The 18,074-nt window shown below is 39.7% G+C and overlaps 2 long non-coding RNA genes across 2 annotated transcripts in view; both read right to left on the bottom strand.

Moving 5' to 3' along the window:
- The window catches only part of LOC122981255, a 571,779-nt gene that overhangs the window by 156,208 nt on the left and 397,497 nt on the right, over positions 1 to 18,074 (bottom strand). The gene's annotated exons all lie outside the window — the stretch shown is intronic.
- Positions 10,283 to 11,742, bottom strand: LOC122981259. The gene is made up of 2 exons (XR_006403199.1): positions 11,320 to 11,742; positions 10,283 to 10,456 (listed from the first exon to the last, which is right to left on the bottom strand). It is a non-coding gene; the product is annotated as an uncharacterized LOC122981259 (long non-coding RNA).

The following is an 18,074-nucleotide window of genomic DNA, read 5'->3' as shown; positions in this document are numbered from 1 at the left end:
TCTGATATGTTCAATGTACACTTGATATTAAATACAAAAACACCCATTTGAAGCATGAGACAGGATACGAGTCCTTCAAGGTGTATGGCAGTGAGACTGTCCTGCCTGCAGATGGATGAACGCTGTCATATATTTAAATAATAAGAGTATGATGCGGATATTGTGTAGAAATACTTAAATGAGCATTTTTAAGAAGTGAAAAAGGTTTGTGGCAAATGGAAATAAATCATACAACTGTGCGTTTCTGTCCGATGCTCAGTGACTGACGACTGCGCCGACATCCAGCTGGTTTTGATTTTTTGATCCAAACATCATTCAATCAACCAAATTCCTGTCTATCTTTAGAACAGGACTATTTGTCAGTCTCTCATTCACAGATTAAATGTGCCCCTTCAGCGTAATGAGCCGTACACGTAAACAGTGATGGGACTTAATCAGTACTGCAAATTTAATTAAACGTTAGGAAACAGCCAAAAATTTGACCCAGTATGACTCAATGTGTTGTAGCGTTTCTGGGCTGTGACCCAAGCAAAAATAAATACGAGCCCTGACTCTAAATGATGGAGATCTTCAAATGAAATTGAAAATAACACCAAATGTTCATCGTAAGCATCTACAGTGATTCTTCAAACTGTTAATTCAGACTGATCAGATACCAGAAGTCAAAGACAAGCTTGTTGAACTTGAACTGAAATGAAGTGATTTTTAGTACCAGCTGATGGACTCTAATTTAATTGGTGCAAGATCTGTGTGGAAGGGGTTTAACAAAAAGAGTTTGTTTATCTTCTAACCACCTAAAACCAGCTGCGGATCCAGCGTCGTTACCTATTCGCACCATCACTGACTCCACACGTTGTATGGAAATGTGCTTAACGCTGATGTTACAAGACTACTTGATGCTGTGAGTTTTAACAGTGTGGTTATTTTCCATTCTACACATTAATTATATACAGTATATACTACTAGAGATGTGCCAGTAAACCATTTTTATATTCTTACGGTTTCAATATCACCAACCATTTCCGTTGACTGTGATTATCGTCGTTTTCAGAGGACACCATGAACACAGAGCAGCTCTTCTGCCTTCATTAGCAGTTTTATTTTGTTTTGCCACAAGGAAGAAGCTTTCTATTGGTCAACCAGATGTAGAATAACCGCAACACAGAGAACCGGGTTCCTGTCTGTCGGGCACTAGTTACTCTGGCCATGACTTTCTATATTAACATTTACTGTCAACCCACTGGAGCGCAGCTTAGCTTACGGGTGTTTAGTTTTAACATTAACTGAGAGAGAGAGAGAGAGAGAGACAGAGAGCGAGAGAGAAACAGAGAGAGAGAGAGAGCTGCACTGAAGCTGATTGATAAACTCTCTGCTTCAAGATCGTACACATCACGTTCTTCCTCACAGGTCATCTTCAGCTCCGTTGCTGTTTGTTCTGTGGAGAAGGTTTGTAGACGAGGAGTCTGCACTAGTGGCCTGTAAGAGCCCAGTGTAACTTCTATTGTGTGTGTTTACACATTTCTTTGTCTTTAAAAAATTAATTTAACTGTGAATGAATTTTCAAAATATGAACAGGTGTGTAGAATCTAAGAGACTGAACCTCATTTAGTTTTTTCTTTTCCAGTCAACTGTCTTAAACTTTGAACAAACTCTTTGTGTTTACAGAGTTTAAACTGTTCTTACAAAGAGTCCAACAAAGCTGCGATACTGCGCATCTCACTGTTCAGTGAATAAAATCCAAGGTGATCATGATGTGAAGTAATTTAACTTGACTAATAGCAGGATTTAAAGAGACTTTGATGATTATCGTGATACCACTTACCGTGATATTTTTACCTATGATGATTGTAGCGTGAAGATGCTGTACTGACACACTCTATGTACTACATACGAATCTTTATAGGAAACTGTTTTCACAGCTTGTATACAAGAAATGAACATACTTAACACTTAAATGATACTGTATTTGTGCCATCAGACGTTTCTGGCATCATTTCCTAACAGAATTACTCTGATAAAACGTTTCTTATCTTCAAAAAGTGTTTCTGAAAAACACAAACAGTCGTCTTATATTCACACCAGTACATTTTTGTGTTTTTATTGTGCCTTTTAGCTGCCTTTCTGTATTTTATATTCTAGGACAATAGAGACATTTATGATAATATTTTAGTATTTTAACTGTTCCACTTTTCTATGTTTCCTCTGGAACATTTTTGTGAATCTTGTTTTTCAGAGCATCCATCCAAACACTCACCTGCTTCCAGGGAAGCATTCATGAATAATTATTTTACACTCTCTCTCCAAACACTCAAACACTTTTGCTGTGTACAGACCCTGGGAGCTGGCCTGATTATGCTGTTTGCTTGTTTACGAACAACATTTTGCCCGGCAGTCTCTGCAGCCGCTCACTTTTTCCCATCTCAGGAGTCCACAGCCGTCCGGATGATACGGCTTCTTCATCGCCTGGAGCTGAAACAGCCTCTTATTCTCCAACAGAGTTCACTGCCGCCGAAAGCTCTGCTGCTCAGAAATATATATATATATATTAATATATATATATATATATCATTGTTTTGCTCCTGGGATTTAGCTCCAGCTATATAGGAGCGAATGCATATGAACTCTCCTCCAATCCAAATAATACGTTAACAGCAGAGAGGAGGAAAGTGTCAGACAGTCTTCAGTGTATTTAAACTATTCAGTTTGAACAGTTTTGAGACCAAAAATCCAAACTGTTGTCTTACTGCTGTTCATAGTGAGAGTCAACTGAGGCAATTTGACACAAATCTAGATAAACAGCCCGATACAGAAAGCATACAGATTTGTAACCTTCTTTTTTCTTTAAAGTATTTAAGGACTAATTTCTTTCTCCTTTATTAAAATTGATTTTAATCTTTTTCCTCCTGGCTAACTACTCTAATTATAGTGACTATTTGCTACTTTTAAGCAGCCACTGAGGGGCTGCTGTTGTTCGATTTGTTATGACTCGTGCTTCCAATAAATGTCAATAAAGGTTGTAGATGGTCAAAGGTCAGATTTATTATACAATTGTTTACAGCTCACAGACGCCGTTCATGATTGTCCATAAAGGTATAAACACAAAATAAAGACTTGGGTCACAGTCAAAATCTGTATGCCTCTCACACAAATGAGCAGCAGCCGAAGCTGATCAACCTTGACTTCCTCAAGTACAACTCTCAATTTACCCAAAACAAGTAAGCGCCTCCTGGGGCCTGTACCACAAGGTGAGATTAGTGGGTTTGCCAGCTGTCTTTGGGCTAAACTCAGGTATCACGGAGCTGACTCATTTTTAACGGGGGATAAATCACCATGGTAACATATGCTGAACAGAGGATCGGATCACAACAAGTAGACATATACACATAGATGCTGCATCGACCGCTGCGGCCCATTGCTGCGATACATCAATGTCACCGCCAGACTGGCCTGTAAACAAATACAAGTAAACAGGGGAACTGCGGTTTTTCTGGATAAAAAAGCATTATAATGTTAGCATTTCTCAACCGATTTCAATGAGTCGTTTTTATATTCAAGGGTTTATGATCTACATGGAGTAGAAATAAAGAGTCATCATTCCTAGTGACAAGTAAAAAAAGAGCAATATATGTTTTATAGGTCAGTGGAAACATTTTATTGTTCCAGGCTTCTATTTCCACTCCGGTTTTATAACAGAGCTTCTAACAAACAGAGGGATAGTCAACGACACTAAACACATAATGATTTTAGCTGCATTTTAATTGTGCAAAGTTTCTTTCATCCCCGGAGTGCTTGCTGACATTTTCTATGATTTTACACTCTGATTCCATCACTGCAGCTCAGAACAACTGTGTGATGATAATTGGGAATAAAAAAAACGAAAGCTTGTCTTTTATTGGAAAAAATAATCCGCACACAGTTAATTAGTTCCCATGATTATAAATGGAACATTTCGGTCGGAAAGACTCTTAACTAGTTTTCCTCTCTTTGCTTTGGTAGCAGTCTTACATTACTAAGTTTTTTTTTTATGTGCAAGACATTTTCAGAATGGTTTCTTCATCTTCCAGCTAAAAAGCAAAAAGTACTCATTCTATACTGAAGTCACGTATAATAATTCCCACATGTATTTTAAGCCTTAGCCTACTTTTAATATTTGGAAATTATTTATACATTTCCGTTACATGAGGGCAGAGCAGGTGAACCCGAGTGCAGACGCTCAGAGGCGAGGAGACATGGTTAGACAAGGTATTTATTGCAAAGAGACAGGAAATGGGATGCAGGCCTGGAGAAGCTTGGACTTGGTAACTAGGAACCAGGAGTTGAGGCAGGCTGGGGCAAAGGGAGCAGGTCCAGAGCTTAATCCGTGGAAGCTGGGTAGAGCAGGGGTCCAGAGAAGGGAAGCGGGGCTGTGGTATGATTATATTGTTTAGATTTCACTTCACTGAATATGACTTTTTGTTGTTGCTAAAACAGAATTTTCCTGGCCGGTAATGAGTATCACCATTTTATATCATATTAAGTACAGTCATGGTTCGGATGATGTAATAAACAACTTCTCCTCTTTCACATGAACACAGGACAGGAAATGGACAGGAAATCTCAGAGCCGACTGAGCTAGTTGATAGCCAGCTTTGTGATACCGATTATCCAGGACGGCCAATGTTAGGCCAGACTAAGTGGAATTTGCTTCGTGATAAATGTCTCTGGTGGTCGTAGGTGGAAACATAAATAACAGAAATGGATACATACAACTGAAAATGGCTCCTACACCAATAGTAAAGCTCAATCTAGAAAATTTACATAATTAAAATGTTATGCTTCTGTAATAATGAAGAAAAGAACAGCAAGACTATGCCAGCATATGTCCTAAATTACGGTCACATTACATGCAAAATTCCCCCCCCCCGAACTTTGCCTCGAAAAAGGAACAGTCCGTGAGAGCGACGCTACAGTTTGTAGTCTAATTCATAAATGGTGACAAAACACACCAGAACAATGACTTCTTTCATTTCCAAACACAGTGCAGCAGTGTCTCCGTTGGGCGACTGAGAACATCCGCTCATCAAAGTTGAACAAAGATGAACTCTGACGTGCAAGAGAAGATTTCACTGAAACAGGAAATGCATACTTATCAGTTTGAGATTTAATGGAAGTGAAAAGGAAACTAAGCTAATATTCAAATATGTAAGAGCAAATATAATATATAATATATAATATGGAAGAGCAAATATAACATATAAATATATATAAAAGCAAATATAAATATGTGACCATACAGCTATATTTGTCATTGGTTTGCACAATAATTTCCACTGTACAACAATGTTTTACATCAGATTTAAATTGGTCCATTTGTAAGTTATTCTCCATCTTTGTGTTGAAAATTAATATTTTCAGAATAAGATGAATGTGCTCACCGCCTTTGGGTTTAGACATTTTTAAATCACCCTGCATGTTCAATTCTGTCTTTTTTATTTCTTTTTAGTCACATTTAAATTGTGGACCAGAACAGGACAGTATCAAAATACATGAATTAATGATTTAACGTCATCATTACAAAATCTGCACTTTGAAAAGACTGTTCAAGACAACACAACCTTGTTAAGGAGTTATGCCAGGTTTAGACTACACAATGTTTCTGTCTGATAAGCGGGTCACTGTGTCACATTAGCTGATAATAGAGTCATAAATTTTTTCCATGACCTGGCCAAGAGATATGACAGACTTCAAGATGGTAGCCGACTAATCATAGCGTACAGTCTTTCACAACCTGTGACCGACTTCTGGAAACAATGAGACAAATGTAGTACAAAGTCAAGAGGTTGTGATATGTAGCACAACAAGCTAGCGAAGCTCTTTAAACAGAACTGGATTCCCACACATGCATTAGTGGCGTCTGCCACACAAGGCACCTGTCTCATGAGGGTTATACTGTTATTACTCTTTGGAGCCGTTTCTAAACAAGCTACAGTAACCGCTCTCTTCAGGGATGAAGGAACATGTCACCCAGTGCGGCAGTGTGGCTCATGTACTTGTTTTTAGTAGTTTTTGGACAACAACAGATCTACAGCACAGAGAAATAAGATATATCAGACTTTGCATACACACACACAATACTCGTTAGCAGGATCAATTTATTGTTGGTTTGGCTCTGCACATGCAATTTGTTGACAATAAGAAAAATATAGAAAATCGCCAGACATATCCTTTAAACCACCTCCAAAGAGGGCCGGATCAAACCACCTCCCAAGATAAGTGCAAGACAACAGAATTAGACTGAGACCAGACTCAAGTAGTACAGCCCTCTTATAAGGTAAAAGGAGTTTGTATTTTTTAGCTAAATGACCTTTTGATCATTAATCCATAAATACTGTGTGCAAGATTGTTAAAAGCATTTCCCCTCTGACATGACTGCTGATAGTCCAACAGAACATTTTATAATCTGAACATGAACTGACCGGTGGAAACTGTGAGAGGAAAAAGAGTTGGAGTCAATAAAAAGAGAAAGTATTCAGGGTTCACAACTGACTCCGTGACCTTTGTTGACCTTTGGTGAACATGTTGCTGAGTGTGGGTGATGTAGCTGCTCCGATCGATAACGCCCACCGGTCCCATCTCCAGCCCGAGGAGCTGACAGCAGAGTGAAGCTGAGAGAAATCAAATCTGCACTCTGCAGCAACCAGGAAGTTTGTCAGTAGTGTGTGTGTGTGTGTGTGTGTGTGTGTGTGTGTGTGTGTGAACTTTGTGGACTGAATAGCATTCAGTTTCCACTTTATAGAGTCTCATTCATACAAACATCTCATCCAGCCTGTGAGTCAGGTGAGGCAACAACACTATCAGTCTAAAGTCCTGCTAGTGTCCCCTGGAGGCAGCAGTGATCAATACAGCTACAATATCAGAGGGTTGGACGGATCAAACAACATACTGATGAGTCTATTGTTGCTTCATTACTATTTACATTATACATAAATGACATTATTCCTCATAATTAGTACATAATGTCTATTTTTCTGTAAATGACACAGTGTTACATGCCCCTGCTTCAACTCCATACCGCAGTGGAAACAGTGTTGAATAATTAATCATAACTGGCAAGTTTGGTTGCACAAAACTGTGGCTTTCCGGTGGGCGTCATCTCTCTAATTAGAGACCACAGGTGGAACAAAAAGCCGCTGGCTTCAGACAGCTGTAGAGAGGCACAGAGGTAAATGAAAGGTTGTGCTTTGCTACCAATTAACAAATATTAGCATGCTAACAGGCTAAACAAAAGATGGTGAACATGGTAGACATTATATCTGCCTGGCATCAGCATGTTAGCATTGTCATTGTGATCATGTTAGCATGCTGATGTTAGCATTTAGCTCTTTAGCCCCACTGTACCCATGAGTGCAGCCTCCCAGAGCCGCTAACCTGCGTTGTTTAGTCCAGTGGAATGGGACTCTGTGTTGTTTTCCCCCTTGGTACGATTTGTTACTGCAGATCACAGTAGTTGTACTCAGGTGCAACCAAAACAACCGCACTGACACCCTTTAGAGAAAGAGGTCTCAGTCCGGTCACAGACAAATTTTTTGTCTATGACTAGAAATGAAAAAGCTGAGCTAAGGGGAAAATGTAACAAGTTTATGAACTCAACCACTGATTTAGACCGGTGCAGAGGAAGTGGTCTCAGTGGGAACGCAATTGAACCTCGATCTGAACCCGCTACAGGGCATACTCTGTAAGTTTGAGCTGAACAGCTCCTGTAAACAGGTGCATTTTTCATACAGGGGTGTCAATGAACAAAATCAACATTTGCCAGCAGCTAGTTGGAGAATTAATTGCGGTCCGACCTGGAGCTGGAGCAAGGAAGTACATTGCCTTAATTGAGATTTGGACTTTCGTAAGGACCTTCTTTCTGTGTTCATGTTTTTGCTTCCACAACAGACACACTGGACCAATAAGAGGAGTGAACATTTTCAGATGGCTTTTAGTGATTCATTTTGGTTCACTTGAATTTATTTGTGAACAGAAACCAGACCAAAGAGAAAACACAAGTTTACCAAATCATCCACTGATTTGGACCAGAGCGAATGAAATATGGTTTGAAAACGACCTCAGGTCTGTTTCTGACTACATGTTGATCAGAACTGCAGTGCACAAAGCTCTTTTCTCAAGATATGCAGTCGCTTTTTTACACTTAAAGGGAAAATATCATGCTTTTTTCTGTTATTTTTACTATTATAATGTTGTATATCAATATCAAAACTTGAGGTGAACATATGTAAAATGCTCCTTGCCTGTCTTCAGTCTGCTCTGAACACCTGGTTTGCAAAGTTACATCATCAGAACAGCACATGCCCACAAATGGGCGTCCCTTCCATAACCTTCGTCTCTAAGGTTGTCCCATGAGTCGCTGATGTTGTCCACTCGTGTATTTTGGATCAGATTCTGGCTTGAACATGAGTGGATGTATTTGAGAAGTTTCCATTTCGAGTAAAGAATGAAAAAGAGGTCTGTCCGTCAAGGGGCAGCTTCCAGGAGCTAACCAATCAGAATAGAGTGGGCTAACTGGGAGGACAGGAGCCAAAACAGCCATTTCAGACAGAGGCTGAACTGAGGAGCTGCATAAAGAGCCAGTATAAGATAAATAAGGAGCTTTTTGAACTGTAAATCATGCAAAGATATTCCAGTAGAGCCCCAGGATATACAAATATAGACCTAGAAATATGCATGATACGTCCCCTTAAACAAACCACACATGATTCTTCCCTCAAGGAAGCCAAAACTAATGTGAAAAGAAAGAAATCAGAGAAAAGTGACACATTATTCCTCTCTCAGAATATTGTTGAGGTAAAGAGATTCAAAGGGGAACATGACTGAGCAACAGAGTCAATAATAGAGACAGACATACTTAATGTTTTATGGACTTAATGTTAGTGATCACCGAGCAATTATAAAATATTCAGAAGCAGCAAAAAAGCACATGTTAAGCAAATATTAACACCATGTTAGCAAACATGGCGTTTAACCCTTTAACATCCACCCTTTTTACAGATTTTTTACCTATTTGGCACACCTAAATGTAAGAGCTTATAACCGAGATGCATGTATTAGGCTTCATTTGACAAGTGACATCTTCTAGTTTTTGGAAATGTGCTTGTTTAGCATCTGGCTAAAACACAAACAACATTACATCTGTTCAAATATGGCTCAAAAAAGTGTTTTTGGTCCTTGATTATAATGAGTCATATTTGAATAACAATAATTAGGACATGCTTTATGCCAGAACCATGCAAATCACCACATACCTTTTACATCTTGTCAACCTGTATAAAATTGGATGTTAAGAGGTTAAAAGCCCACCGATACCTTCTCCAAGCCCTGTGAGACATTTGGTCAAGCAACATTTCTGTTTTCTCTTTGTCATCTTGGAGTTAAAGAGTCGTGGATTCCAACAAACGGCAGTAATCACATTCTCGACCACTTTCTGCTGCTTCTACAACAGCAAATCCTGTTTGACTTTGACTTTATACGTCTTGATATTTGGAAGAACACCGTCAGCTATGTGACCAAGCTGTGAGCCGCTTCATCACACTTACAGAAATATGATGAAGGTGTTGACATGTTGTACATCAGACAGCCTTCGACCTCTATCAGGCTCTGCGGGCCTGAGCCGACTCAGCATCTTCTTCCGTTCAACAACTTAAAACAGTAACACATCATGAAGACGACTTACATGCAGTGAAGGATGACCTTATGTCCACTTCCTCTTGGTCAAGTCTCACAGTGGCAGCTGATTCACATCCTGCCACATCTGCCTGGTAACACGGCTGTTAAATCTCTGTGCCACAACGGATCATAATCATGTCGTCACCGCCGTTAACAAAGCACTCAGTGTTCCCGCTCTACATCTTCTACATGAAACATACTGATTCGACTCAGGTTTTGGATTAGTTTGTATCACATCAAATCACCAAAGGTTGGAAATTAAATATTCTAAAGTTGTTTAAATCTTCTTTATGAGACATAAATTCAGGGAAGTAAGCTGGCTTCACTGACATCAATTAGATGTTCCAAAGACTGACAAGCCTGCCGTGCCTAGTCACGGTTGCCTAAGCGGGGATTCAGACTGAAAACAACCCTGCAACTAAATAACACAGGGGGAAGCATTAGTGGAGGCATGTTAATTAAGGTACTGGGAGCAATGAAATATGATCCAAGAAGTCCAGCTCATAAGAAGAGATCAGTTGGAGGTATATAACAATATTTTTTGATGTTAGGAACAAAAAGATTTTTGGAGACTCAATTTGTTTGACGCATTTTCATAAAGCCCTTATGAAGGTAGGAGATAAGACAGGATCCCCTTAGAGTCTAGATGCTGGTGCTGGTTGTTGATGGAAACCTTCAGATGGGTGTCAGTGGATATCATGGAGGTCATGGTGGTGACGGGGAGGAGGAGGAGGATTGCGCAATAGTATGTCTGAAAGACAGAATGACAGGATTGCAGCGATATTTAAAGAACTGCTTGCAGAAAGAAATATCATGGTTAAGTACGGTAACGTCAGAATTGTGAATGAAGGGATTTTTGACAGCGTGGGAAAGCGGAAGTGATGGAGAGAAATGGAGACATTCACCCGAAGTGAAATAAAGGCTGAACACAAGTAACAAGATCTTCCTTCCTGAACTTTCTCCAAAGCTTCACTCAGACTGATAGATGCGTTTTAGAGCTTATCAGATACCAAAACACTGCACAGCTGTTTGTAATACTCACAGACAGGATTCTACAAATCTGGAATGTTATCACAGCAACAACTATTTTATCTGTCGCAATGACGGAAGTGCAAAAAAAATATGGTGTTCTCCTTACAGTGTAATCCACCAGGAATGTGCATTTGCATGTATGTGATTGGCCGACACAGCACCTTGCTCGATGACGTCGGGTTTGCATTGTGGCAAAAGTTGAGCCAGGTTCAAGTTTTTTACCAGACAACCTTGCACTGTTTTACTGGAGCCACCTGTGTCGACAACCCTGCTGCACCGACAGACGACCTCCATTCACATGAACAAAAGGGCTGTGTTTTTTCACACAGGGCTTATGTCTGTCTGACAATTGTTTACAGCCTGAAATAAATCTAAATTTCAAGTAATAATTGCATCTAAACATACAGCAGATAGAAGCCAAAACATCACATGAATGAACTAAAACATTACAGTTTATCTGGAGTTAACACAGTCACGATAAGGGAAAAGCAGCACATGATGTTTACCAGTGAAACAGGTTCATTAGAAACTAAAATAAGAAATAAAAGCTGGTGATTCAGTCAGTAAATATTAGTTACTTACTTATAGTGAGTAAAACATTGAAGATAAGACCAGACCCTTCGGGAACAGTGTCACCCTCTTCACTCAACTCACTAATTAGTCTTAATTGACTGCAGCTGCTGCCGCTCTGTCTATCCACATGTCCAGCAGGTGGAACTGAAACAAGCTGGCTAAATCTTTGCAGGCCTTTTGAACAGATATTCAAATAAAAGGACATGCACAAACTCACACATTTTATTTCATCAACATTTCTTGCAGATTTTAATGGGAACTCCTTTCTCTATCTCCCCTCGACACTTTACTGTCACGGCTGAAATGAACACTGCACTTTCGAGGATACGCTAACAGAGATGTAGACTGTTATTGCAGTAAATAAAAGGTCAGTCAAATCTAATCAGTACATTTGCAAGCGCACATAAAAAAAAAGAAATGGTTACTCACAGAATTCAGGTTACACAGAAAATGTGTTCTCATCTCATGTAACCTCATAAAACCATGTTTACACGCATTTCTCCCCCCCATCCCGACCTTATTTCGGAGCCATGATGACTGTTTCTTGATTTTGTTTAGGTGCATTTGACAGCGCAGTGAGGAGTCAGCCTCTGTTACGAAAGCACGATTTTTCCAAAAATGTGTTTATTTTAAACAGGAAAAATATTCAGCAGCAGCTGCAAACTGACCTATTTAGACTTACACAGTGTGCTTTGTGTCAGCTTCGGTTTTACTCAGACTTTGAATTAAATTTTCATATACGTGCTTCTCTACATTTGTAGCTGTAAGTTACACTTTCACTTCCTCCGATGCATCAGCTAAGCATGCTCAACACTCTCTGTTTGTCGAGTTAATCACTGTTGAATGGTTTTGATATGATAAATTTAAAATAATAGTAAAATAAACAACTACTCAAAATAAAAGGACTCTCTATATGAATATTATTCATATAATTTTTTATGTTTGAATCACAAATAAAAACTACGACACTCTTGGTATCTTCCAACACCTCTGTCCACCTTTTTTCTTGGTGTTTTCCGGTGATTAAGCCGCTACAGGTTGCTGCTTCTTTGAAGATACTGCACATCAAAAAATAGACTCTAATGGCTCTAACAACGTGTAATAATTTAACATCTTTCCCAGGAGACCAGGAAGCTTTTGAGGGACTCAGGAATTAAACCTACGTTTTAATCAGAGGAACTAGGCACTAAATTTAATTCCTGTCTGATAGTTCCAGGTGTTAAAAAGGTCCCTGCCCCGAGTGTAGTACTACAAAAGTTTAGATTTTTAGGGGCAGAGTTTGCAGGGCTGCCTGTTGATCATTGGTCAAACACAAACACTGCAGCTGTACCACTTCATTCATAGAACAAGATATGAAAAAGAGGAGAGCATTCCTCATTGTTTTATTATGTCAAACAAGTTTTACTATTGGCTTCCCGACTCATTTAAAAGAGACAGAGAGAGAAAGAGGGATGAGCTGAGAGCATGAGGAAGATAAAGTGAATGAGAGAGAGGAAACAAAGTGAGAGAAGGAGAGATATAAAACATTTGATAAACAATTGTTTTAAAGTGGTTACGCTCTAAAGCAGTATCAATGAACAAAGGTATCACCTCCACTCTCACTCTAAACCATAAAATTTAATCTGGACGTTTAAATCCTACTCAGATCTTTGTCAGGTTGTCAGAGTGTTTGTAAAAGTAGAAAACGCACACATATTTATACATAATGCAAAACAATGATGAGCTCTGTGATGACAGGTGTGTTTAAACATCCGACCCACCCAGAGTGATAAACATCTCAAAGGGATTAATAATTCAATAAAGTACATAGAAAAGAACAGGAATACAAGGGCCATACTTCAAAAACAATACATCAAAAATACCATAAATATCAAAAGATGCATCTTATATATAAACATTACATCAGATTCATCATCACATATGATCAAAAATATATCATGGTAAGCTAGAAAAAAGGAACCTTAAATTATTGCACAGAAAGTGGGTTTAAACACCCTTCTATAAAATATTAATTAAAATACTAATTAATAATAACAATAAGGAAATTGACACACCTGTTAAATTGGCTTATTTTAACATGTTCAAATGTATGTGTCAGGATCTAGAAATATAAAAATATAAAGCCATCAAGGACCGACATTTTTTATGCTCTATGAAAATGCTTAATCTCATATTCTTGATTCAGACCTCGAGGGGTCTGAAGAGTGAAAAAAAAAAAAAAAAGCTTTTCTCTTTGGAGTCGAATCGCCTCCTCTTCTCGGAAATCTAATGTGTTCAAAGCCGATGTATCTGAAAGAGGCTGCTGGGTGATCTGCCTCTCTGAAATGCCACCAGGTTATGCCGGTCCTGGGTTTGAATACAGCTCTTGTGTTCTGCTATCCGAGTTTATAGAGCTCTTTGTGTCTACATATGCTAAACCGTATGGGCATTTGATCAGAGAGATTACAAAAGGAGAAAGGAAAAATAGACAAAAATACAATATGATTCTTTTCTGGATAGCACACTGTCATTCAAAAAAATGATAACGCAGATGTAGGGTCAATCCTGCTCTCTGATTGGCTGTTCCTGCACTTAGTGAAAGTGATTAATCATGTGATTAGAGCTGCTCCTAAAGGTTACGTCTTCATGTTGTCTCTTTAGAACATCCTTAAGTGTAATTCTTAGAAGTCTGATAAATGTGAGACCAGATGTCTCTAATCCCCTTCCTGATTACAAAAAACAGGTTTCAAGCTTAAAAATGATCCTCTGGAAATGTGTAAAATTAAATGAAATAGTAAAAATGCATATACGATATCAAAGTTGACTGTCTCATTAAGCATCCACAAAAACAGCTCATTTGGCTGCTCAAACCATTTCCTAGGATTGTGAGGGCGAAATCAGATCACACTTGATTGACAGCCTTTCAGCTCAAGTACCATTTTATTTTCCATTCAATCACTAAAATGTTTTTCTACCATGGAATAAACCAAATCTATCAAATGGACCCTACATGTTTAGAAAGCTTGAATAAGTAACCACAGTCCACTAAATAACTAGGTTAGCCCACCCAAATCTGTGTTTTTATTTAACTATACCTCCCGGAGTATGGCACTAATGGTTTTAGCATTTTCCATTCACATACATGAAACGGTTAGCATAGCTTAAACATTTTATTAACTACCAAATCTATCAGATGGACCCTACATGTTTAGAAAGCTTGAATAATTCACTAAGTAACTAGGTTAGCCCACCCAAATCTGTGTTTTTATTTCACTATACCTCCTGGAGTATGGCGTTACAGTTAGCATTAGCTTTTCTATGCAAAACTTTTTAGCTTATTATCAACCACCCTAGCAGTCTGCTTGCTATCTTGACTAGCAGACTAGGGTAGACCAAACATATTTGTGTTTTCATTGAACTATACCTCCTGGACTAAGAAGCTAAGTGTTTTTCGCATCTTCCATTCATTTACGTGTTAGCATTAGCTTTGCTATGCTACGCTCTTGAGCTACTTATCAGCTCTGTGATTAATACAAATTTTGGTGGTGTATCCCAGTCTGCTAGTAAGCTTAACACACAGTAGCTTTCAAACCATGTCAGGCTAATTTGAATTCTCAATCTAGCTAAAAGCAAAGAAAAGTGCAGTGCACTGTTTTCCCATGGGGGAGTCGATGGGAAGTGATGTGAAGTGATGTGAAGTCAGCTTGGCGAGATTCCACTTCAATCATCTTTCTCCTAAATATGATTGGGCAGACATTTATTACGTAATTAATGTCCTTGCTTAGCCACGCCTAAATGCAACCCAGTAACAAGGGAAGGAAAAGAGATTTTCTATTTTGCTCTCATACTTTTTAGGTGTTTACTTTATGCACATTAGATCCCAAATTAAATAATTAAGAGCCAATTGTGGATTTGCCTTTCCAGGGGCTTTAATAAATCAAATTACTGCAGAAAGACGGCTGTTACTTTAATACACACATTTATTACACGTTCAAGATCACACTGGGATTTGACAATTAACAGCTCTGTCACACACTAACCTCTGAAGAACTGTATGTTGTTCATGGTCCTAACACACTGTGGATGTGTGTGAGAGTGCACACACACACAGAGTGCTACATTTTGTTCTCTGTGGCACGCTCTGGTGCAAACCCCCCCCCCTGCAACCCCCCAACCCCACCCTGCCTTACTGAGTCGACAGTCCCATTGGAAATCCATGCAGCCGAATCTGAAGCCTTTCCCCCATGGCTGCCTGCTCATTGATTAGCTGTCAGAGAGATAGAGAGGGAGAGGAGGGCAAGAGAGCAGGCCTGGGTGAGTGAAAGAGAGGGAGAGGGATAGAGAGAGAGAGACCAGGCCTCGGTGTGAGAGAGAGTTGATGGGACGAAGCAGAAAGCAGAATGAGAATGAGGAAGAGAGGAAGACTTCTGCTGAGACTGACGCCGACACCGGGAGACGATGTGAATAAGAAAAGGAAGAGCAGAAGAGAGGAAGTTAAAATAGATCAGAGGATGAGGCCAGTAGGGGGAAGCTGAACCTGAACCTGAATCTGTTAGCTCTCTCTCTCTCTCTGTCTCTCTCTCTCTCTCTCTCACTCTCTTAAGGCGGGGACACACATTATGACTTTTGAGCCAGTTATTAATATGACTGATATGATATGATATTAATATGATCGGACCGAGTTGAGGCGGGTCTGTTCCCGTCTGCATCAGTTAGTGTTAGCTGGCAGATAAAATCATTTCAATCAGGAGAGACTCAATTAAAGGAGAGGCTTAGAGAGTAATTCAATTAAATTAATTTAACATTGTGTGCACAATATGCAAGGTTGAAGAATATATGAGAGGTTTTTTGATGATTAGACACCATTGCGATGTCATGGTTGTCAGGGAGAGATCATGCCATGAGCTGTACAGGAATATCCTCCTGATGGAGTCTAGACACTGGTGGTGGTGGTGGTGGTGAAGAGGTGAGAGCAGTGGCTGAAGATCTGGGTGGATGAGATGTGGAGCAGGACTCTGATGAGAGGGTTGCATTGATCTGACACTGCAAAGACAGCTGACAGCAGCAGCAGAGAGGAACAGTTTGAGTTTTAGTTTTAGTTTTAGATTTAGTTGTAGGACAGTTTTTATTTGACAGTGACCAGATTAGCTCACAGAAGTGGTGGCGAAATCTGATTGGTTTGAAAGCGTGAACACGGTCAGTCAGCTGATTAAAGGCATACTGTGCAGGATTTTTCCTAAAAATAATGTATAGACTCATACATAATCCCTCTCAATCATCACTTATGACCCACTAGAAGTGTGTGCCAGTGTATTTATCCACAGAGACTCTGCCCTCTGCCTGTATTTCTTATTATTTTGCTGTGTTCAGGACGCTTCTGGGCGTCGACCTTTGGGCAGTTGGTATATAGCCCCCAGCCAATAACAGCATGCAGGGTGTGAGGTCGGGACTTGTAGCGTAGCAACCAGGTTACATCGCTGTCTCCGTCTCTCTCCTTTCCTCTGCTCTGCTCTCTGTCTCTGTGTCATGGATGTACAAAGAACTGCAGGTCTGTGTGTCTGCTTGACCGAGGGCGGGGCTGAGCTACACACACACACACACACACACACACACAGAGCAGAGAGGCCACAGCAGACTGGATGAACCCTGCAGGGTTGTGTGGAGATGTGGGCATGTTTGTTTGTGCTTCAGAATGCAACCGCCATGAAACAATTAGTGAAATAATGTTTTATTTCTCTGATTCAAGGCTTTGCTCTCGCCAGCGCCACTCGCTCTCTTCACTCTCTAGCTCACTCAACCACCTCTGCTCTCTCTCTCTCTCTCACTCTCTTTCGCTCGGTCATTGGGGCCAACTTTGATTGAAGCTATTCAGCGAAGTTTCAGGAGCAGGACCACACCTCAATTACGCCACTACCGGCATTCCTATAAATACCACCTAACCCTCTCCGCTTCTGGTGTGGTCCTTGCTAGCGAAATGCTGTGCTTTTGCAAACACTAGCCGACAAATTCTGCATAGTATATCTTTAAATTGAGAGAATAAATAAATCGAGTGTGAAGATAGTCTTCCTGACTGAACTTTCTCCAGCTTCATATGGTGTGTGATGTGCAATGCTTCTAAACTTGTCTTCGGGTCTAGTCGTTCTCACAAAGATTTTTTAAAACATATTTGATATTTGTCAGTGACGTCAGCCACCAGTGAACATCACTTGTGTATCACCCAAGGGAGACATATTGGTAAACAAAGACATTATTGGTGGTGTGAGAGAGCTGTAAAAAGAATGTATGTCTCTACAACATAAAATCAAAGACTTATAGAGCTGATCACAGTGTTAAGCTAGCTTTGTTTTACATAGTTCACACGCCTCCAATTACAGCCCACGTCAATTTCAGTTCCATTTATTTATTTATATAGCATCAAATCATAACAAAAGTTATCTCAGGGCACATTTCACATGGAACAGGTCAAGGCTGTACTCTTTAATTTACAGAGACCCAACATTCCCCCATGAGCAAGCACTTGGCAATAGCGGCAAGGAAAAACTCCCCACGCCTCTCCATCCATGATCTCGTCCTTTTTTTTTGCCTTTCAGCGCAAATTGCATCACATATAAAGAGCACAAGCAGCTGGTTGCCATCTATGTTTGTTTTGGTAAAAGAGAACGCAGGATTAGCAGGGTTGTCAAACACAGAAGTCCAGTTATAACTGACCGGTTGTTCTGTGTGTTGTTCTGTGTGATTACTCAGTCATAAGGTTTACGCTCCTTTCTTGATTGTAAAAGACAAAA

This window comes from Thunnus albacares, chromosome 4 (genome assembly GCF_914725855.1).
Source record: "Thunnus albacares chromosome 4, fThuAlb1.1, whole genome shotgun sequence".
In the NCBI taxonomy this organism is placed as follows: Eukaryota; Metazoa; Chordata; class Actinopteri; order Scombriformes; family Scombridae; genus Thunnus; species Thunnus albacares.
Note: the sequence above shows the minus strand (reverse complement) of the source record. Positions and strands in the feature narration are given on the sequence as shown.